The following is a 23,704-nucleotide window of genomic DNA, read 5'->3' as shown; positions in this document are numbered from 1 at the left end:
GCATTCTTTTTAATGAAAAGTTCCTTTTACAAAAAAAACCGTGTGAGTGCTTGCATCTATATTAATACATATACATATACATATACATACATGCATGCGTGCGTGTGCGCGTGCGTGTGTGCATGCATATGTATGTATGTATGTGTGTGTGTGTGTGCGCATTTGCTAAGGCATTTGACACTGTTCAATGGGATTGTATCTTTCAAATCATGACAAAGTTGGGCTTTGGTCCAAAGATAGCAAATGCAGTTTACTGGCTTTATTCTGGCTCTACTTCTCGATGCATTCTTGGGGGTCATCTATCTCGGTCATGGACATTGGGTAGATCAGTTAGACTGGGCTGCCCTCTTAGTGCTCTCTTCTATGCCACTGCGACCCATCCCCTCTTAATGTATCTTGATCATCTTACAACCACAGGACAGAGGACTGGTCTTAAAATCCCTGGGGCTGCATCTTTTTTGGCACAAGCATATGCTGCCTTCTTTATGCCACAGAACTCTCCCCGGGAAGTTCACATGCTTATGACCACTCTACCATTGTATGGATTGGCAGCGGGATTGCATGTTAATTTTGACAACCCCTGAAACAATGTGACTGGCATTCTATTCTCTGGCCAGGTCAGGTGGTGCATTCCAAAGATGTAGTCAGGCATTTGGGATATCCTATAGGATGGCATATCACCAGGAAGCAGCAGTTAAAATGGATCTTCCAAAGACTTCAACATAAACTGGAATACTGGAAAATTTCTACATGGCCACTTCATGTCAGGCTCAAAATAGTACAGTCCATTGTAATGTCCTATGTCCAATTTTTTTTGCCTTTGCTGCATTGGTCCTCCAGAGATATTTCAGCCTTTATGTCTCAAGCTATGGAGATGTTATGGAGGACAAAAACTGTTGTGAAAGCATTGAGACTGATGAAGATGGAAATGGTGTGCTCTCCTAGGATGCATGGTCGACTTAATATCCTCAATATAAGATATCATGTACTTGCAAGGAAGGCGACTATGCTCCATACTTTTTTCCACCAACAACAGCCATGGACTTGTATGATAGCATCCATGTGTGTCAACATGAGGACTTCTGCATATGGACATTGGACTACTGATCATTGGGAGGTTGTCATTGGGAGATTTGTAGGGAAGATACCTGGCTGTCCTTTCTCTACTGCTCTAATATTTGACTGGAAACAAGTACTTTCTAAGGTCAAATGGGCTCCTGATAATTGCTCGGGAACAAACTCAATGAGGAAAGGAAGTATTCATTGGAGTGCCATCTTTGACATTCCACTCGCTTTACAGGAACCTGTTCGGGCATACAATCTCATGAAATTGGGAATTAGATACATGATGTGGTAGATAATCAGGGCTATGTTTTATCTTTTCCTCAGGCCAGTGCTTCCTACGCATTGGGAATGCACCATAGGTCGATATGGAAGAAAATTGCCCTGTGGCTGACACAGACAGGCTATTGGATTGGCAATTGCAACCCTCTGCTACATGCTCTCATCCTGTTCCTCTGCCTGCCTTGACCTCCATCAAAGCCTACAGGCTTCTTCAGCCTGCTCCATGGATTCAGCAATATGTTAATACTCTGTGGCATATCAGGAAGCCCCTCTCATGGTGGCGGAAGAATCTCAGGATATTATGGAAGTGTAAAATGCCTTTGAAACAAAGACTTTTTCTTTGGAGATGCATGACAGGTACATTGTCAGTGGGAGTCACACTTGCCAAACGTCGCATTGCACCATCCACATATTTCAGATGTCAAGTTTCGGCTCCGTTTCCCGAGTGTCACAGAAACATTTTTGGCTATTTGGCAGATTTATGAGGTCTTTGTCTCAATACTCACTATTTCTCTCTTGGGTGAGATATTGGGCTCTTTGGACAATCTGGAGTGAGCATAATTTGGCATACTTGGGTCGGCAAATTCACAAGTCATATGAATCTTTTCGAGCCTCATTGTGGCAATCCTTATATGATGCCTGCCATGAGGGTGATATAGATGCTTCTTGCATAGAGCTTTTCTTTTTATGTTTCTGATCTTTGGGATACTCTCCATTTTTGGAGACTTCCCATCTTGTAAATTTATGAGCACATAAATACAGTACTCGATATTACTAAAAAAAAAGTGTGTGCACGCGCACGTGCGTGCATGTACACACACACACACATACACACACTTTTTTTTTTTAGTGAAATCTTTATATTTCTGTGTGGGAAACCTCAAAAGAGATAAAAACCCACCAATAAGTACAAGGAAAAAGTTTTTACAAGTAAAACCTCATAGCAAAAGTCATGAGGTAGCCAAGTAAAAAGTCACATATCAAGCTGGAGGAGGATCAAACATGGCATCCTCCAGCTTCAAATTGTTGCTCTGAAAAAACTGATGCAGTGATGGTTTTTTGCCCTTGTGATTCTTCTTGGTATAGGCTGGTACCCGAAATTTTTGAATCAGAGGGTCAAAAACCTGTTGTAACATGGGATTAAAAGATTCCAGTAAAAAAGATACTTCTGCATCCCAGACAGAAGAAAACTCTGGCACAGGCATCAAAGACAGAGAAGCTAAATCAACATCCGTATCTTCCGATGAAAAAGCTATATCTGATAAAGCAGGGTTTCGCATTTGAGCTTCATTCTGAGGATCAATCTGAGTAAGAGCAGGGGCAGCATCCTGAGAGAGAGCATGCATATCATCCTGTAAAATGCCCTCTCCAAGGAGTACATCCATATCCTGAGTAGAAGGAAACTGATGGTGCTCAACAAGGGTGCAATCCTGAGCTTCTTCAGCAAGAGGAAGATTTGCCTATGATTTATCAACCTTCCTCCAGTAGTGCTTCTGAGTAGTAGAGGGCTTCGCCAAAGAAGCCATAGCAGAAACCGGAGGAGAAGGGAGAGTAACCTTGACAGCTGAAGGAGCACGAGGAATGGGCCTGGATGTAGAAGGGCAAGCACGTGTAAAATGACCAACATGTCGGCACCGATAACATGCAGTGGGAAAAGATGCAAAATGGAGCCTGATGCGCATCGGATGGGAAAATCCCAAATCAAGATCCAGAGTAGATGGCACGGGCTGCGTCATATCCCACAAAATGCAAAGACGAACATCATGGGAGGCTTGCAAGAACTCCTATCTCGGAACATGAAGAGGCCTTCCCAAAAAAGCTGCAAGAGGTTGAAGATGCTGAAGAAGAGGCACAAGCAGCGCTTTGAGAGTAATTCAAACCGGACAGTGAGTCAGAAGGGTTGCAGAAGGATCGAAAAGTGGATCCCAAGGCATGACATAAGCGAAGAAACCAGCCCAGGAACACCAGCATGACTGACAAGGCGCTCTACCACCTCAGTCGAAGAGCAGTGGGCATAGTAAAATCCTTTGCCCAGAAAGACAAAGGAAGAAATACAATCCAGACCCACTGCAACATCAGCCCAATGACGAAGCTGAGCTGAAGATAAAACCCTACCCATGAAATAGAGGCAGACTCTAAATTGCTGAGCATGTCGAAGACCAGAGACCAAAAGGGCAGAATCCAAGGAACAAACAAGCGAGAAACTCGATGAAGGAACTTCTGTGACAGAGGTAGAGCACAATTGGCGAAGAAGATCCAGCTCGAGGAAAGAAGCAGGGCCATCGGAAACATCCAGCTTTGCCGATTTGATCAATGGTGAGGCAGACAACCACCATGCTTCCGCCGAAGAAAAACATGAGTAGGAGCAGAGGCAGAAGCAGGCGCTAAGGCAGAGAAAACAAAAGAGGAGGAAGGAGGCTGCGCAATTGACCGTACAGCCTGTACGGTCGGGCCGTACATCAAACACGAAAGGCCGTATGGGGAGGTGCAGGGACTGCAGGTTGCACGGAAACTGTACGAAAGGCCGTACAGCTGACGGCAGCTGTACAAAAGGCAAGGTAGGCAGCAGGGGCGTCGAGGGTGACTGTATGGACAAAAACGGGGAGAAAGACGAGGCTGGCACGGCAGAGGAGGAGGTCTCCATCGCTCCACACACACTTTTTTTTTTTTTTAATGGGAAGAAATCTTTTATTGCTGTAAAATAATTACATTCGTAGTTACTTCGAAAGTGGAGTAACTACTACTTAACTGAAAATCTCAGTATAAGCTGTATATACATCCTGGTCAATCAAACGAGTCTCAACGCAATCATAGAATGATTGTTGTAGAGATCGTTTGAAAAACATAAAAGATGAAAATAGGGGATCACCAAAGACTCTATGATTTCTGTCCATCCATAAAGTCCACAGTGCCCAGTAGCGTACCCATACAAAAAATAAGTCAAAACCCTGTCTAGCTGGATGAAAACCAAACCACCAGAAAAACCTGCCAAAAGTAACAGTAGGAAATCTCGCTCGAAGCCTCTGTCGGATGAGAACGATGAAATCTCAAGTGTATGGATAGTGCTAGAAGATGTGAAGCACAAATTCAGCATAGTGTAGGCATCTGTGGCAAACTGGCCAGATGGAAAAATGCCAAGTAGGACTCACCAAAGGAAAAGTTGTTGCCGAAGAGGGACTTTATAATGCCAAAGGAGACGCAGCCGCTTTCTCCACCACTTTAGTGGGCGATCCATATGCCAAACAGAGGCACCAGACTTCCTATAGACCCTGGAAGTCACTATCTCTTACTAGTTCAAAACAAAATTCATCATCTCACTCTAATCTTGCTGGCGGTGACGGCAAATCCTTCCGCTCTTCCTCTCTCATATAAGCCAACACAAACCAGATATGATTATGCACTTCTGAATACAAGATTTCAACATGAAGATTTGCTCCAAATTCTAGCCTTCTAATAGATGGACCAAGTTCCAGAGCACACAAATAACAAGTCTATCTCCCACACAATCTGACTAACACACACACAGACTCTTTGAAAGAGGGGAAAGACTACACAGCCTGAAACAGACTGAACTCAGAACTGAACTTCCCCAAAAAAACTCAGAAAACCTCTGTGTGCATTCTTCTGTAATCATTGCTTTGCTCACTCCCAGGTAATTAGCATTTAACACTACCCAACCATGAGTACACAACTTGAGGCAACAGCCAGCCTATGCCCCTCATGCCCACAAACTGTCCAAATGAAGAACTAGCTGGTACAATCATCTGTAAACCTGCAGGCGTACAATCATACGTACGACAGCACGTACTTACACCCCGTACAACCATGCACAGTAGTCCGTACAGCCTGCATTTATTGACGACCATCCTCCGTACAGCTCGTAGAAGACATATTTAATGACCTGTACGTGCCTGTACAGCCTGCAATCAAGGCACCGTACTACCAGCCCGTACCAATCAGCAATTACACCCCGTACAACCTCGTACTGCAGCCCGTACAAAGCCCACGCTTCAGATTCCATACCAGCCCGTACGGTTCTTTCCAGCCTTCAATCAACGCACGCCATCCGATGCAAGGCTACGCTTGTTCTCAAAGCTCATATACTCAAAGTTCCTGCAGTCGAAAACTTACACCCGTCTCATCACGTACGTAGGCCTTTTTCTTCATATGCGCTCAGCCCTTCGCTTATGCACACACACACCCTCTTTCATCTACGGAAACCCCCTCCTACAGTGTAGCCCTTCAACCAGCTAACAGTTGCGCTCCTTTTGCTGCTCTCTCCTCTTCACCCTACGAGCCTCCCACCATCGCAATGGCCTCCAACCAGCCCACAAGCTCTTCGCAGCCCCCTTCTCCCTCATTCTCTCCTGCCACTTCTCCCTTATCTGCAAGCCCAAGCTCCACGTACCATGCTTACTCATCGACCAGAAGCTTCCCTCTTCTATCACGTAGCCACATGCAAGAGCACGATGCCTCAGTCCAGCCACCTCAGCCTAATTTGCCACCTCAAGAGTGACATTTTACCACTCTCAAGACATTTCCCCCAAATCACATTAAATGCACATTTTGGACCTTTAGTCACACAATTCCACACACATTAGCATGCACATTAAAACTTGCATGCGCCCCCGTACACACAAATAAAAAGCCCCTTGACATGGGTAACATCTAAGTACACATTGACTCAGGAAAATATAAAAAAAACCCTTCATGACTTGACTTACATAACCCCAAAAACATTTCACTTGACCACACACTGGACACCCTTGCTCTGGAAGTCTGGTACAACCACATTGCATTTCATCATTTCCCAGAAATCCCTGTAGAAGTTTCTACCATCTGTACATCAGTGTAGAGTCCTTTTGGGGGTGTCCATAACTCAATGCCACCACCAACTAGCTATATACATAGCTATGCACCTACCCATCAACATGCAACAAGTAAAAAACATATTTACATTTTTGTCCACACATCTCTAGCAACCCCTTTCTTCTGCTGTGACATTCATGTCCAGCAGTGAGCCAAAAAGAGATGACAAATCCAAATTTTCTTCTTCTTCACTTTGCACTGACTTCCATTGATTTTGCCACTGCTCATTATCTTCCTGATCTTCTTCTTTCAATGCTGCCATCAACCGTGCAAAGTATCTCTTCAACCGGACACCATTGACTCTCTTCTTATGTTTTTTACCATCTAAATCAGTCAATTGATAAGTTTCATTTTCAAATTTCTTCTCCACTCTGTATGGACCTTCCCACTTGGTTTGAAATGCAGTATGAAATGTACTATCCAGTTTGCTATTGTATCTAAGAACCAAGTCTCCATCTTCGATTTCTTTTTTCTTGATTTTTACATTTTCCAATTCTTGCCTCCGCATTTGCACTCTGGCATAATGCTCAAAAGCCAAATCCCTGTCTAACTGCATTACCTGTAGTGCTAGTAATCTCTCCCTGTAGCTGTCTACAGGCTCATATCCTTCTTCAACTAAAAATTTCAAAGCTGGTATCTCTACATCCAATGGCAGAATTGCTTCTTTCCCATACACCGAATGAAATGGAGAGAATTGAGTGCTATGCTTCACCGCTGCCCTGTATGCCCACAAAACTCTATTCATCTCCAAATCCCAGTTTTTGGTGTGGCTCCCAGTCATCTTAGTCATCATCAATTTGAAATCTCCATTAAAATTCTCATTCAACCCCTTGCACTGAGGGTAGTATGGGGTGATGTACTTATGATTTATATTCAGCTTGCTACATAAGTAATCTGTCACTTCTCCTCTGAATCCAGGACCATTATCTGAAAGTAACTCCAGGGGAATCCCAAATCTGCAAAATATGTGTTCATATATAAAATCAGCAACCCCTTTGCTCTCCACTCTCTTCACTCCCTTCACCTCTGCCCATTTTGATAAATACTCCACTGCAGTCAGCATATAACATTTCCCTCTGGCAGTTCTAGGTAGAGGACCAACTGCATCTATCCCCCATCTTTCAAAGATATCATAAACCAACATAATATTTCTCGGCTCCATTTTAAGAATTCTTTTTCCCATCCTCTGACATTCATGGCAGGATCTCCACCAATGCTCCACATCCTTCTGTATTGAAGGCCACACATAACCCTCCAGAAGTATTTTCTGCAGTGTAATCTTAAAAGCATAGTGTCCTCCACAAGCTCCTTCATGACTGGATGACTGTATATAATATATTTCTTCTCTCCAGGGCACTCTTCTCAAGATTTGATCAGCTCCTCTCATGTAAAGCTCATCATCAATCATCATATACTGTCTGCTCTTCCGTATGAAGTGATATTTCTGATTCTTCTTAAGCTCTTGAGGTAGATGTCCAGTAAGTAAGAAATCCACTATCTGAGCCAAGAATTCTCTCCCTCTGTACAGTGGATCTTCAAGCTTTGCTATCACTGGATCTTGGTCACTCATCTCCTGAGCCAATTCATGTGCCATTTGATTATCCTCCCTTCGCACATGCTGGATATTCCATGCTGTAAATTGTTGAAGCAGCCTTTTTACTTTGGCTAGATACCCTCTCAACCTCGGGTTTCTTGCTTGCCAACTTCCTAGAACCTGCTTTACAACAAGTAGAGAATCTCCCTTGATCATTATCTTCTGAATCTTCAGCTTAAGTGCAGCCAGCAACCCCTCATATAATGCTGCATACTCCGCCTCATTATTACTTCCGGCTTCTAGATGGACTCCCTCCTTCTGAATCAGCTTGCTCTCTGAATCAGTAATCACATATCCTCCATTAGCTTGATGTAAACTCTTCCTGTATGAGCCATCAAAATGCAAGATAGATGCTCTTGGAATGATAGCATGCTCCTCTTTATCTATCTTCTTCTCTACTTCCTTTACCAAAATGGGACCCTCTTTGTATGTTATCAGATCTGCCAGTGTGGCTCTGGAGGTGCTCTCCACCAAAAATGAGAAAGTATATTCTTGTAGCTCAACTAACCATTTCATCATGCTTCGAGAAAGTGTTGAATTATTAACAAGCTGAGGCAATAAAGGGTAGCAAGTCAAAATCACAAATGGCTTTGAGATCAGATATGCCCTGAACTTCTTGCAAGCATACACCAAGCTCAACAGAATCAGCTCTGCCTCCATATATCTCCTCTCTGCTTCTGTTTTGACTCTGCTTGCATAATACACAGGCCTCATATAACGGGACTCCTCCCCTTTCTGTAATAAAATGGCTCCCACAGCATCAGGTCCAAATGAAGGGTTCACATAAAAGATCTGCAAGAAATCTGGAGCTTTCACACAAGCAATCTCTCCCAACACTTCCTTCACTCTATTGAACACTGCTTCATAATCCTCACTCCATTGCAGAGGTTCTTCTTTCATAGCTTGTTGCAAGGGATACAACAGCTGAGAGACTAGATGTATGAATCTTGTCATATACTTCACTTTCTGAACAAAAGTCTGCAACTGTTTTGATGTAGAGGGAGCTGGAAGTAAGATACGGGCTTTCACCTTCTCTGGATCAAGTTCAATGCCATTTTGGGATACTATATGTCCCAATAATTTCACTTTGGAGCATCCCAAATGACATTTCCCTGGGTTGAATTGTCCTCCTGCTTCATCCATTCTGTGGAACACTTGATCCAGCCTCCATGCATGCTCTCTCTTGGAACTGTACACACATATATCATCCAGAAATGCTCTCACAAATTTATCAATGAAAGGAGCTAACACTTCATCAGTGTTCTCCTGATACCATGCCGGTGCATTCTTCAATCCAAATGGCACTACTCTATAACAAAAGCAACCCCAGGGTGTGATGAATGTAGTTTTGATTTGATCCTCTTCGGCAATTGAAATCTAGAAGTATCCAGAGTATCCATCACACACTGTATTTCTCATACCCTGCCACTCTATCCAATATATCATCAATAAAAGGAAGAGGATAATGATTGCTTTTAGTTACCGCATTGAGAGGCTTGTAGTCAATACATACTCTCCATCCTCCTGTGTGCTTAGGAATGATTACCACTGGACTGCCCCAATCTGAATGCTCCACTGGATATATCAGCCCAGCCTTGAGCAACTTATTCAACTCCTCTCTCAGCACGGGCAAAAGCTCTCTGTGTGTCCTCCTCAACTTCTGAAAAACAGGCCTGCTGCCGTCTTTTAACTCAATGTGCATTGGCTCACATCTGAAACCCCTGATCTCTTCATGTGAGGTTATAAACAGCTTTGGATACTGATGAATGACTCTCATATACTCCTCCTTTTCCACCTCTTCCAGACTGAAATCCAGCATGGACAGCAATATCTCTTCTCTTTCTGTCTGGGAAGGTGGGGGTTGCATCAAATTATCCATATCTTCAAGCTTACTCTCCTCCTTAGCTCCTTGTACCTCTGTTGCCTGCAACTCATATGCATCAGACTCCTTCAACAGAAATGATACTTGCCCCTCCTCCTCAGATGTAGTACTTTCTTCTTCAGTCTCACTGTCTGACTTCTCCTCCATGCTTGTTTCTTCTGGTTCTTCTTCTATTTCCCGTATGCTGCTCATATCAAATTTCTTGGCCTTTCCCTTCTTATTATGCACTGTAATTGTACCCATCTTCCAATTTTGTATTGCTCCTACCTGTCTGAGCCAAGGTCTGCCCAAAATCAATGGGTATGCTCCCAAACCAGCAGGCATAATGTGGCAATTAATGCAACAGGATACTCCAAAAGCATCCACTACTACTCCCGTTCATATACCCAAACACTTCACCTTCGCATGGTTTGCCAATCGGAGCCTAAAATCTGAATGTGCATTCAATTTTAGCCCCAACCTCTCCATACATGCCCGAGTCATGACACTTATCTGTGCACCGCCATCAACATATGCCTCTCCAACACTCATACCTCCACACCATGCATCCACTGTAGGGCATAAATCTGGAAGATCTTCTACAGACATCATCTCCATCTCTCCTCTCGTAGGCTCCTGCTCATTACTTTTCCTGGAATTAGCCAACTTCTTCCATTCTCTTTTGAGCTTCGGACACAAACCAAGTAGCTGTGCAAAAGTTATATTAGCTGTTCTCCCCTTCAAATCATTCATCAGTGTGTATTCCTCTTGTCCTTGACCCATATGCAAATCTGAAGTCTTGTAATGTTTCCTGGGCCTCTGACTCTTCTTGTTAGGAGACTGAGGGCTGAGATCAAACTCCACATGCTTCCCTTTTTTTGCAAAAGGTCCATTCTCTCCTATTGCACTCCTTGTTCTCTTTGCTACTGGCATGATCTCCGGAATAGTCTCCATCCTAATCAGGCTGATTGCCTTCCCTTTTCCTTTATCATCCCATTTGACTCCACTGGTAGAGGGCTGATTCAAATCCTTCACTTCCACATTGAAGTCTCCTAACCTATCATTTGTCTTCTGCATCACAGGATAAACTTCTCCACCTACTCTTGCTGGCTTATCACAGTGAGGGCTGATATGTCCCCACTCTCCACAATTCCAACACTTCACATTACTCATGTATCCCCGTCCTCTACCTGTTCCAACTATATTTCCTTCACTCCCAGCCTGTACATCTCTCCTGTTGTTTTGCACACCTCGGCCTCTTCCTCTTCCTGCAGTCTCCATCCAATTTAGACTGAGTGACTTCATAAGCTCTACAGCATCATGCAAGTCCTCCTTCAGGGAGTCATCCTGCATAGGAACAGACACCGGCTCTCTCTCTGCATAAGCCTTTATTATTTCTGGACTTCCAATCGGATTCCTAGGCTCTTCTTGCATGCCAAGCTGTCTCAGTCTCTGGACTTTCCATTCTTTCTCCCTGGCCACTCTGACAGCATCTTCAAAACTATCCAAATTCTTCAGCTCTGCTTTCAATCTGAGTGTAGGCTTTAGGCCAGCTATGAAACGATCACGCTTGATCATTTTAAGTGGTACTTCTGGAACAAGAGCTTCACCCACAAACTCCATAATCTCCCAAACTGGATTATGTACTGACTCACATCTTGTTCTTCCGCCTGTCTCACTGAGCATAGCTCTTTCCAGACTTCATTAGGGCTCCTGGCTTGTGCAAACCGTGCAAGGAAAGCTGCTCTCACCACTGTATACTCTGGATTTTGTTGCTGAGGATGAGCAGTCCTGAAGGTAGCAACTTGAGTCTGCAACCATGCTTTTGCATCTCCCTGCAAACAATAATTCAAAATCTGAAACAAAATCTCAGGGGTTGCCCTATCTTTCATAAGTGCTGTAAATTCCATCTTTTCCAGGAATCTTACTGCATTTTCATACGGCATCCCCCAATACTTTGGGAAATCCTGTGCCATCCTCACAATCTTTCAACTGTCACACACCCTGGCTTTCTCAACCACAACAAAACTGGAAGGCAAAAAAACAAACACACTACTGAGGAAGCTCACTCTGCATCCGAAGAGCATTCTTTTTCTTGCGGGCAAGCACTTTCAGAGCTCTCTGCACTCTGGCTCGGAGTCGGATCACACGTAGCTGGACTTCAATGCATTTGTCCTTCCTGTGACCACATTCTCCACACCACTCACACTGTATCACTCTCATGTGTGGATTTCTCCCCATTGCTTGCAACACGTCTCAGAACATCTGCTCCTCCAATCTTGTAAACTGAAGCGAACTGCCTCCGTGGAGGCACCAAAAGATGACTGCAAAAAAATGGTAGAGCTAAACTATGCCTTTGTACTCCCTACAGTATCTTCTTTCTGCTCACCCAAAGCACCAAACAGAGGCACCAGACTTCCTATAGACCCTGGAAGTCACTATCTCTTACTAGTTCAAAACAAAATTCATCATCTCACTCTAATCTTGCTGGCGGTGACGGCAAATCCTTCTGCTCTTCCTCTCTCATATAAGCCAACACAGACCAGATATGCTTATGCACTTCTGAATACAAGATTTCAGCATGAAGATTTGCTCCAAATTCTAGCCTTCTAATAGATGTACGTTCACCGTACAAGCAGCCGTACAATCATACGTACGATAGCACGTACTTACACCCCGTACAACCATGCACAGTAGTCCGTACAGCCTGCATTTATTGACGACCATCCTCCGTACAGCTCGTAGAAGACATATTTAATGACCCGTACGTGCCCGTACAGCCTGCAATCAAGGCACCGTACTACCAGCCCATACCAATCAGCAATTACACCCTGTACAACCTCGTACTGCAGCCCGTACAAAGCCCACGCTTCAGATTCCATACCAGCCCGTATGGTTCTTTCCAACCTTCAATCAACGCACGCCATCCGATGCAAGGCTACGCTTGTTCTCAAAGCTCATATACTCAAAGTTCCTGCAGTCGGAAACTTACACCCGTTTCATCACATACGTAGGCCTTTTTCTTCATAGGCGCTCAGCCCTTCGCTTATGCACACACACACCCTCTTTCATCTACAGAAACCCCCTCCTACAGTGTAGCCCTTCAACCAGCTAACAGTTGCACTCCTTCAGCTGCTCTCTCCTCTTCACCCTACGAGCCTCCCACCATCGCAATGGCCTCCAACCAGCCCACAAGCTCTTCGCAGCCCCTTCTCCCTCGTTCTCTCCTGCCACTTCTCCCTTATCTGCAAGCCCAAGCTCCACTTACCATGCTTACCCATCGACCAGAAGCTTCCCTCTTCTATCACGTAGCCACATGCAAGAGCACGATGCCTTCCCAATCAGTCCAGCCACCTCAGCCTAATTTGCCACCTCATCAGTGACATTTTACCACTCAAGACATTTCCCCCAAATCACATTAAATGCACATTTTGGACCTTTAGTCACACAATTCCACACACATTAGCATGCACATTAAAACTTGCATGCGCCCCCGTACACACAAATAAAAAGCCCCTTGACATGGGTAACATCCAAGTACAAATTGACTCAGGAAAATATAAAAAAAACCCTTCATGACTTGACTTACATAACCCCAAAAACATTTCACTTGACCACACACTGGACACCCTTGCTCTGGAAGTTTGGTACAACCACATTGCATTTCATCATTTCCCAGAAATCCCTGTAGAAGTTTCTACCATCTGTACATCAGTGTAGAGTCCTTTTGGGAGTGTCCAGAACTCAATGCCACCACCAACTACCTATATACATAGCTATGCACCTACCCATCAACATGCGACAAGTAAAAAACATATTTACATTTTTGTCCACACACCGTATTTGCTAGCAGCCATAGAAAAGGATAAAAGAGTGCCATCATCTTGAAGTACATCTGCCACAGAAGAAATGCCTTTCAAAGAGAGAAAATAAGTTGTATGGCCAAAGAAGGGTGCAATACTTTAGACCAATAAATATTCTCAGCCCTCAAAGAATTTCCTAACAAAGAATCCCGGCCATTCCATTCCAAGTGGGATAAAATATGTTTCCAATCAAGAAGTAGACGAGAGACAAAAGAGCAGCCTCTGATCTTGCCTTGGATAGAGCCAAATAGGAAATCCCACTGGGTAGGCTGCCAATGCCCAAAAGCAGAAGTATCAATATGTAATAAAAGAGAGTGGATCATGAAAGCCCAAGGCTGATCTCCTTGCATAAACTGCAACATCATTTTCCCTCTGTGAGCAAGTAGATGCATTTGAATATTGAGAATGTTCAGACCCCCGTGCATCTTTGGAGAACAGAGATGATGCATAGAGAGTAATCTGAGACTTTTCTTGCCATTTTTTGAACACCAGAAAATTTCCATGATAGCAGACATAAAGGAAACCAGATCTGCCTTAGTGAACATGATGAGAGGCTGATAAAATTGTATGTAGGCTATCAAAATGGATTGTTTTATTCGCAAACGAACATGTAATGGCCAAGTTGCAAGCTTCCAATATTCAAGTTTTGCCCTCAACTTTGTGAGCACTCAATCAGTATGTTGAGAACGGGTGATTCCCCAACCTAAAGGATAGCCAAGATGTCGAATCAATTGAGAAGTGGGAACAATTTCCCCAAAACCTGCTTAGTACACCAGTCGCAAAGCTGATGTCCGACCGCGTGTTGCACAAGTAAATCAAACTGCCCACAAGCCTTCTATACTTCGCTTCGTCCACCAGTGGTGATGAATCCTCGTTTGAGAGCTTCACGTCAACCTCCATAGGGGTGCCAACTGTCTTGCACTCAACCATGCCAAATGCCTTCAGTATTTCCCTAGAATACTCCAGCTGTGAGATAAAGATCTCTTTTGGTTCTTGCCAAACTTCAATCCCCAAACAGAAATGCATCAGTCCGAGGTCTATCATTTCAAACTCTCTTCCTAGCAACTGCTTTGTCTGCAAGATCTTTTCTTCATGGTTCCCTAGCTGAATATTTTGCATATTCCATTGTGATGAGAGTATTGGAGATATTGTTATGTATATGCCTTCTTAGAACAAAACCATATTGCCTGGGATGAAGTCCATCATGAAGGATATCCTTTATCCGATGTACCAACATTTTAGCAATAAGTTTATATATAACAGACATCAAAGTGATGGGCCTCCAATCATCCATTGTCTCACATAGAGGTTTTTTGGGCACAAGCTTAACTAGACCATGCTTCCAAGCTGAGGGAAGATGTTGATGCTGCCAGGCTACATTAATGAACTTCAAAATTGGACCCTTCAATTCAGCCCAGAAGGCTACAAAAAATTCAACCGTCAAACCATCCCAGCCAGGGGATTTATGTTTACCCAAATGCTTGAGGGCTTCATCCAATTCAATATCTGAAAAAGACATTTCCAACATTGAAGCTTTTTGCAAAGAAACAATAGGAGAAATAAGCTCAATAAATATGTTCCGAGCCAATGCAACCTGAGGTGTAGAAGAAGATGGCTGAGTGAAAATGATCCAGACATTGTTTTTCTAGCTGAGATAAAGTCTGTGTCCAAAGACCATCGGGTTTCCTGACCCTCATGATAGATTGACTTTGTCTATGTGCATGTAAATTCCGAAAGAAAGATTTCGAGGAACAACCCTTATCTAGAATAGGTTTAACTCTAGCCCTTGTCTGCCATTTGGAAAGCTTGCATTTATCATTAGCATCAATTATGGAAGAAGCACAAGACAATAAATGCTGCTCAGAGCAGAAAGAGACCTTTGATGGCTAATCTGTACCAAATACTGCTTATATGATTTTGCCCACTGGATATGATGTCAGGTTTCTGCCATGTACCATCTTCCATATTTCTTAATGACATTTTAAATACGATGTACAAAAGAGTTCCAAGCAAAGTCCAGATCCTCCTGAGCATGGGATAACAATGGCCTGCAAGCCAGTCTGATCATTTGCTGGAATTTTTCGTGAGAAAGATATAATTGATTGACCTGTAAGTGTCTGACCGAAGAGAGCTGCATGTCATCCAGAGGCATACCAAATCAAAGGTTGAGCCAAAGTGGAGTGTGATCAGATAGTTGTTGAGAATAATCACTCCACATTTGACATGTATAATCGTCATAATGCTAAGCATGAATAAGATACCATCTATCAAGCCTGTCCCAATATTATGTAAAAGCATTATGATGATATGTAAATCCCATAACTGAAGGGTGAGTTGCTGTCCATAAATCTAAAAACCTGTTCTAACATGGGATGAAAAGATTCCAGTAAAAAAGGTACTTCTGCATCCTTGACAGAAGAAGACTTTGGCACAGGCATCAAAGACAGAGAAGCTAAATCAACATCTGTATCTTCCAATGAAAAAGCTGCATCTGATAAAGGAGGGTCCAACATCGGAGCTTCATTCGGAAGATCAATCTGAGTATGAGCAGAGGCAGTATCCTGAGAGAGAGCATGCATGTCATCCTGTAAATTGCCCTCTGCAAGGGGTACTCCAGCATAGAAGATATCATAACCAGCAAAATGGCCTATTTGACGAGCATACATATGCTGATTATGCTCTTGCAAAGCAATTATATCAGGCTGCAATTGCCTGATATACATCCAGACCAGTTTCCATTTGCGACCATCACACATTCCTTGTACATTGAGAGTAACACACTTCATATGATCAAGCATATTTACAGTTATGGGACAGGTATGTACAGCAACTAATGGGCTGTCTACGTCTGCATTTCCACCTCAATGTCCGGGCCTCTGCCCTGGGATGAAGCATCAGCCTGAGGAGAGGACAAAAGTGCAGCAACTTCTTCTTCAGGAAACAAAGTCCGATTTGCAGTCACAGCAGCCCGAGTCAAGCCAACACCAGAGTTTTCAGCAGGTGTTTTCCCATGAGAGGATGCACCACTCCAAGTCCGAGAAGGCAAAGGTCGCCTAGGGGAGATCACTTTGCGAGGAGTTTGCCATCCATCAGTCAAATTCTTTCCCCCCTTCCCCTGAGGTGGAGAGGACAAAGGCACAGGAAAAGAAGCATTACCATGTGAGACAGCCGGGGCTTTGCCTTTGTCTTGAACAGAGAAAAACTGTTTGACCCCTTTGTTTTTTACCACAGAAGAGGCATTTGCATTCTTATTCAAAGGCTGAACCATTTCAACTTGCACTGGCATCCGTGGAGCTCGGGAAGGGCATTGTGAAGCCATGTGCCCAAATTGCTTGCATTCAAAGCAAGCACCTGCAAACAACCCCCACTTGAGCTTGTAAAAGGCACTCCCCATGGAAACATTATTCACAGTGACCGAATATGAAGCTGGAGTGGGATGATCTTGTGAAGATAGTGGGAGAGAGGGAAGGAGTCTCACTTGCGGCTTTCTCACATGCACAATGGGGGAGTACACACAAAGGTGGAGGCTGAAAACAGTTTTCCTCTTCTTAGTTGTGTAAGCCAAAAGAACTCTAGTACAAAGAAATAGAAGAGCCCTATATGTGGGTCTCAAACCAAACTCAACTAACTAAGGTGGCATACTAACTGAGCCACGAACTAGTGTAGATAAGGATAGCTGTCATCCAGCTATTATTCGTGTGCGGTGTACCAACCGCATCTCCAGCTAACAAGTCGGTGACATAAATGCACAACAGTCACCCTGGCATATCGCGAGTGGAGCTCGATATCTCAATACTCCCCCTCGAGCTCAATCCCAAATCCTGCACACCAAATCAAGATTATTCCATACTAGTGTATGCGATTACACGAATTTGGATCACAGGCTGGAGATCTCTCTATTTTCGAAGAAATTACTAAAGCAGGTCTCTGAACTTGCACAGCTTCTCTGCGCCCAATGCTTTTGTGAATATGTCAGCTACCTGATCCTCTGTGCTGACATAAACTAGATCAATAAGACCTAGTAAAATCTTCTCCCGCACATAGTGATAATGCACCTCAATGTGCTTTGTTCTAGCATGAAAGACTGGGTTCTTTGCCAAATGTATACTGCTCATGTTGTCACAATAAATGACAACCGGCCCATCTGTAGACTGATGCATATCATAAAGTAGCTTATGCAACCAAGCTACCTCACATGCAGCCATTGCTGCACCCCTGTACTCAGCCTCTGTGCTCGACAAGGCAACCGTAGGCTGTTTCTTGCTGCTCCAAGTGACTGCAGCACTCCCAAAAGAGAACACATATCCACTGGTAGATCGTCTATCTGAAATGCTACCAGCCCAATCAGCATCAGTGTATCCATACAACTGTATCTGAACCCCAGCCTCATAAAATAGTCCATACTGCAATGTGGACTTCACATACCTGAGTATGCGTCTAGCTGCATCCGAATGCGGTTTCCTTGGAGCCTGCATAAACTAACTTTCCAACCCAACAGCATAGCTCAAATCTGGCGGCCTGGTAATAGTCATGTAAATCAAACTTCCTACTATGCGTCTATACATAGTAGGGTCCTCTAGAAGCTCACCTGCATCTGCGCTCAGCTTCACATTGTGCTCCAAAAACAACATATCTGCTCACTGTGAACTTACGTATAGAAGGGTTATAGCATCTATACCCTTTCTACTGCAGAGAATAACCAATAAAGACGCACTTCTCAGCTTTTGGATCCAACTTGGACCTCAACTCATCTGGCACATGGACATAGGCAATGCAACCAAAAATCTTCAAATGAGAAATATCTGGTTCCTACCAGTATACATCTCCTCTGGCGTCATGCCATGTATTGCTGCAATGGGAGTCCTGTTCATTATATAGACTGCTGTAGCAACTGCTTCAGCCCAATAATAATATGGTAGATCTTTTTCATTTAGCATAGCCCGAGATACCTCTCCAATATGCCTGTTTTTTCTTTCTGCAATTCCATTTTGCTGTGGGGTATGACTGCATGAATATTGCAACTTTATACCATGCTCCTGCAAGAACCTTGCAAACTCATTTGAGAGGTACTCTCCCCCTCCATCTGACCTTAGGCATTTTATTTGCAGGCCTGTTTCTTTCACCCTATATGATGAAACCCTAGGAAAGGGTGTCTTAGCTAGACTAATGTAGGCCATTCTATGGGCTATCCATAGGTGCCACTCATTCCTTGGTATGTGCCTTGTAGGCCCAGTTACAGTCAGTTAAGTCGGTTGGTAGAGTTAGTACATGTACCACTTAGGACAGTTAGGACACTTAGTTCAATTAGGGCACTTTGCCCTAGGGTTTGAATATTTTGGCTCTCTCTTGAGCCTCCCTCAGTTTTGCAGCACTTCATTACAGCAGCTCGTTTTTTGTCTTCTCTCCTTCATTTTTGAGCTTTCATCACTTGCCCTAGCCTACAGTGGTATCAAAGTAGGTCGGGAATTCATTCCCTTAGCCATTGACAGCTTATTCAAGTTGTTTGGCAGCCTCTGGAGCTCTCATTCCTGCTGGTTGGTTCATTCTCAAGGCATTTCCAGCAAGCTGAAGTGGTTCGCGGCTGTTTTGAGCAATTCCATCACCGAAAAATGTGTTTTTGAGCTCCTCTAGCCAAGGCACGTCAAGTGTGTGCATTTCCTGCTGTTTTTGGGCGTCGGCATTTTCGGGCGCATTCACTGCATTCTTTTCCACATGTGTTAGCCGGACAGCTGTACAGTGCATTTAATGATGTTTGGGGTCATAGGGAGCTATATGGGATCAATTCGGAGCTATTTACGGGATCTCCTGTAGCCGCCTCCAAGCATCCCAAACAAATCATCCTTGTTGCTAGTCATGGTGCTGAAATTCAAGGCAAATGCACCAACCGGCAAGGCAAATAAAGAGAAAGGCAACCTCTCAAAATCAAAAGGCAAAACATCTCAAGCTTCAAAGCTTCACTGCAAATGTGTGGCTGTCACAAGGTGTACCTGCTACAAAAAGATTCCCAAAAGGCAACATGAGGCCTTCCAAGGCAAGATAGGGCCTTTCCCAAATGCCAAGAAAAAAAAAGAAAGGACTATTTTGCTGGAAATGGAGGCTGAGGACAAGCTTGATGGTACAAATTACCCCATGTGGGCATACATGATGGGGCATGACTTGGTTGCCAAGAATTTGTGGAACATTGTTTCAGGCGCTGAGGTCAACAGGCCTACATGTAATGCAGCTTCTGGTGCTACAGCTCCTACCTGAAATGGAGGCTGAGGACAAGCTTGATGGTACAAATTACCCCATGTGGGCATACATGATGGGGCATGACTTGGTTGCCAAGAATTTGTGGAACATTGTTTCAGGCGCTGAGGTCAACAGGCCTACATGTAATGCAGCTTCTGGTGCTACAGCTCCTACCTCTGGTACTACAGGTACTGTTTTAGGCTCATCTGGTGATAGGTCTAATGCTACTTCTACAACAACTACATTTTCTACTACAGGTATTTTGCCTCCTACACAGGAGCAGATTCAGTGGGATGGTCCAATAATGCATCATATACAATGAAAGGCATTGGGCAAGTTGCTCTTAGCTGAATTTAACTTTTGAGGTTTATCTTCAGAGGTTTCGGGATTTATACACCAGAGCTACAAAGATGGATCCAGTTACCTTCTTAGGTTTCTTTGTGTTTGCCTGACTCGTACAAGCTTCAGATTAACAACAAGAAGTGTACCACTTTGCAAGAGGCCATGAACTATGCGCGCATCTATGATGATACCATGGCCAATGCAAAGGGAACCACCATTGCTGACACGAGTGGGAAGAACAAGAGGAAGTTCTTCCAATCTACCACTGGTACCGGGGAGTCAAAGTCTATCGACAACGCCTCCAAGAAGAACTCGACTCAGACGAAGAATGGTCGTGCTCGTTTCCTCCGCACATCGAAGTTAAAGAAAGAAGGACGTTGCTTCATATGCAAGGAGCAGGGACACACTCGAAATGATTGTCCTAAGCACAAGAACCAGATGCAAGCGTCGGGACCAAAGCTCCATGTGGGTCAAGGTACCAAAGCTAACGGAGCTAATCAAGTTTAGATGACAGGTATTTATATAAATGTCATTACTTGCCCACTTTCTCGTAATTGCACTTTTAATAATTCCTTATTTCGCCCCCATGATCTTTTTAGAGTTTATGGAGAAGTAAGGGACCAAAGAGTTCACATTCTCTTTGACCCGGGCAGCTCTCATAATTTTGTTAATTACAAACTTGTGTAGAGGATGGGGCTGTCCACGATACCTAGCGATCACACCTACGAGGTGCAGCTTCCAGCTAGGAAGCAATTTTGGGATCGCAAGATTAAAGCACTTTCTATCCGGATTCAAGACTACACAGCTGCTCTTATGTGCTATGTCATGCACTTGGAACATGTGGACTTGTTAATCCGAATAGAGTGGTTTAAAACCCACGATATTTGGCTTGGATGGAAAGAGCATACACTCTCTTTTTTGGATAAGGACACCCAATTTTGTATTCAATGTGATAATATTCCCTCTTCTCAGGGACCTATTGTATATGCGATGCAGCTTTGGAATATAATAAACACTTCTCATTATGATGTGTATCAGTGTGTTTTGATTCCGCTTTCTTCATTTGTTGTCTCTGTTATTAACAAATATGATTTAAGCATGTTTGAACACCGTGAATTGAGAACATTGTTGGATGATTTCATGGATGTATTCCCTACTCAACCGCCGGAAGGTTTACCTCCAGAACGGGCAATAGATTATCGCATAGATTTAGTACATGGGACTCAACCTATTAGTATTCCACCTTATAGAGAATGATCCAGCTTGAGGAGGATGAGTTAGCTTCACAGCGACAAGATTATCTGAATATGGGCTATATTCGCCTAAGTAAATCACCTTGGGGAACACCTGTCCTCTTAAGAAAGAAGAAAGATAATTCATGGATAATGTGTATAGATTATAAACGATTGAATAAAGTGACAATTAAGAATCGATACCCTCTTCCTCGTTCCGATGATTTGATAGACCATTTGGCCAGAGCGAAGTATTTCACTAATATTGATTTGCGTACGGGTTATCATCAAATCCGTATCTATGCTAAACACATAGATAGAACCATATTCCGAACTAGGTATTGCCAATATGAGTTTCTCGTATTACCTTTTGGTTTGACCAATGCTCCTGCTACCTTTCAGTAGATGATGAACGATTTGTTCCGAGATTTTATGGGCAAATTCATTGTCGTGTTCTTAGATGACAACTTGGTATAGCCGAACGCTAGAGGATCACATTGGACATCTCCGGATTGTCTTAGTTATACTAAGACAGCATAAGCTCTATGCCAAGATGAGTAAATGTGACTTCTTCATGAAGGAGATCATTTACTTAGGACACAAGATTTCTTATGAAGGTATTAGCACTGATCTGGATCGTATCCAGAAGGTTTTGGAATGGCCTATCTCTCAGACTGTGAAACAACTTCGTTCTTTCCTAGGATTCACGGTTTTTCTACGGAACTCTGTGCGTGATTATTCCAATATCACGGCACCTTTGACCAACATATTGAAAGGTCATGGACGTAGGTCTACCCAGCCGATCTCTTGGAATGATGCATTCAACAAGGCTTTTGAAACCTTGAAGTTAACTATCAAGGAAGCACCCGTTCTTGCATTACCCGATCCTACCCGGCCTTATGTTTTAGAGGCCGATGCGAGTGATTTTGCGATTGGGGCAGCTTTATTCCAAGAGGGTAGACCTGTAACTTTTGAGAGTAAGAAGCTAGACAACACCCAATATCGTTGGCCCACACTAGAAAAAGAACTCTATGCAGTTGTGTATGCTCTGAAGGTTTGGAGACACTACTTGTATGGTTCGAAGTTTCTTGTATTGACAGATCATCAGTCAATCAAGTATGTGTGTGATGGGTCTAAATTGAGGGGAAGAAAGGCTAGATGGGCAGAGTTAATGCAAGATTTTGATTTTGAAATACGTTATCAAAAGAGTTCGATGAATAATGTGGCGGATGCCTTAAGTCGAGTTAAGTTTATAAATGCTATGTCATTTACGGAAATATCCTCAGACCTATTTCAATCCTTGAGAGGGCTTTGCGTAACTGATAGTCATTCCAATTCTTATTGGCAGAAAGTCCAAGATGGGAGCTCCATGGTTGACCAGGACTCAGGGATTGTGCCACCTACGGTACAGGCGGCGGGAGGTCAGTGGATGATTAGGAACGGCTTGCTGTTCCAAAATGGAAAGATATGTGTGCCAGATGTTTCGGATCTTCGATCCAAGATTCTCTGGGAGTGCCATGATGCTCCTAGTGCTGGACATCTAGGTATACATCGGACTCTATCTCTTGTGAAACATACCTTTTATTGGCCTGCGTGCTTTTATTGAAAACTTGTGGTAGGTTGCTGGGTTTGTCAGGTTACTAAGGCAAAACGCCTTAGAAACACGGGTTTATTACAGCCATTGCAAATCCCGAGTAATAAATGGGAAAGTATTTCCATGGATTTTATTACAAGTTTGCCTAGAACTTGCAGGGGTCATGACTCCATTCAGGTCATAGTGGACCGTCTGACAAAAATGGCTAGATTCTTACCTACTAGAGCAACCATCTCAGCTGTTCAACTGACTCACGAGTTTGTGGACCACTTGTTTAAGCCGTATGGTTTGCTGTCTAACATAATCAGCGACAAGGACTTGAAGTTTACAAGCAACTTCTGAACACTTGTTTTTGAGAAGTTGGAAACTACTCTAAGTATGAGTTCCTCAGATCATGCACAATCTGATGGCAGTACAGAGAAGGTCAACCAATTGGTTGAAGATATGCTTTGGGCATATATTTCTAAGAGACAATCTTCATGGGAAGATTCTCTCCCCATGATCGAATTTGCTTACAACAATGCAAAGCATTCAAGTACTAGTTACAATCCTTTTATGCTTATGTACGAGTTTCAACCTAAGTCACCAGTTATGGTTGGGTTAAAGGGAATTTAAAATGATGCTGCAAAGACATTCTTGCAAGACATGCAAGAAATGTTGCTGTTTACCAAGGAGTCTATTAGAAGTGCCCAAGATCGGGACAGATTTTATGCTAATAGGCATTGTTCACCCAGAGAGTTCTCTGAAGGAACACTGGTGTATTTGCGTATTCCC

General features: G+C 43.5%; 1 protein-coding gene across 4 annotated transcripts in view; it reads right to left on the bottom strand.

The window, feature by feature from the left end:
• Positions 1-23,704, bottom strand: part of LOC147906175 (FGGY family of carbohydrate kinase) — a 103,400-nt gene that overhangs the window by 45,893 nt on the left and 33,803 nt on the right. The gene's annotated exons all lie outside the window — the stretch shown is intronic.

Source organism: Dipteris shenzhenensis, chromosome 1 (assembly GCF_047967505.1).
Source record: "Dipteris shenzhenensis isolate YYH24624 ecotype China chromosome 1, Dip_SZ_1.0, whole genome shotgun sequence".
Taxonomy (NCBI): Eukaryota; Viridiplantae; Streptophyta; class Polypodiopsida; order Gleicheniales; family Dipteridaceae; genus Dipteris; species Dipteris shenzhenensis.
Note: the sequence above shows the minus strand (reverse complement) of the source record. Positions and strands in the feature narration are given on the sequence as shown.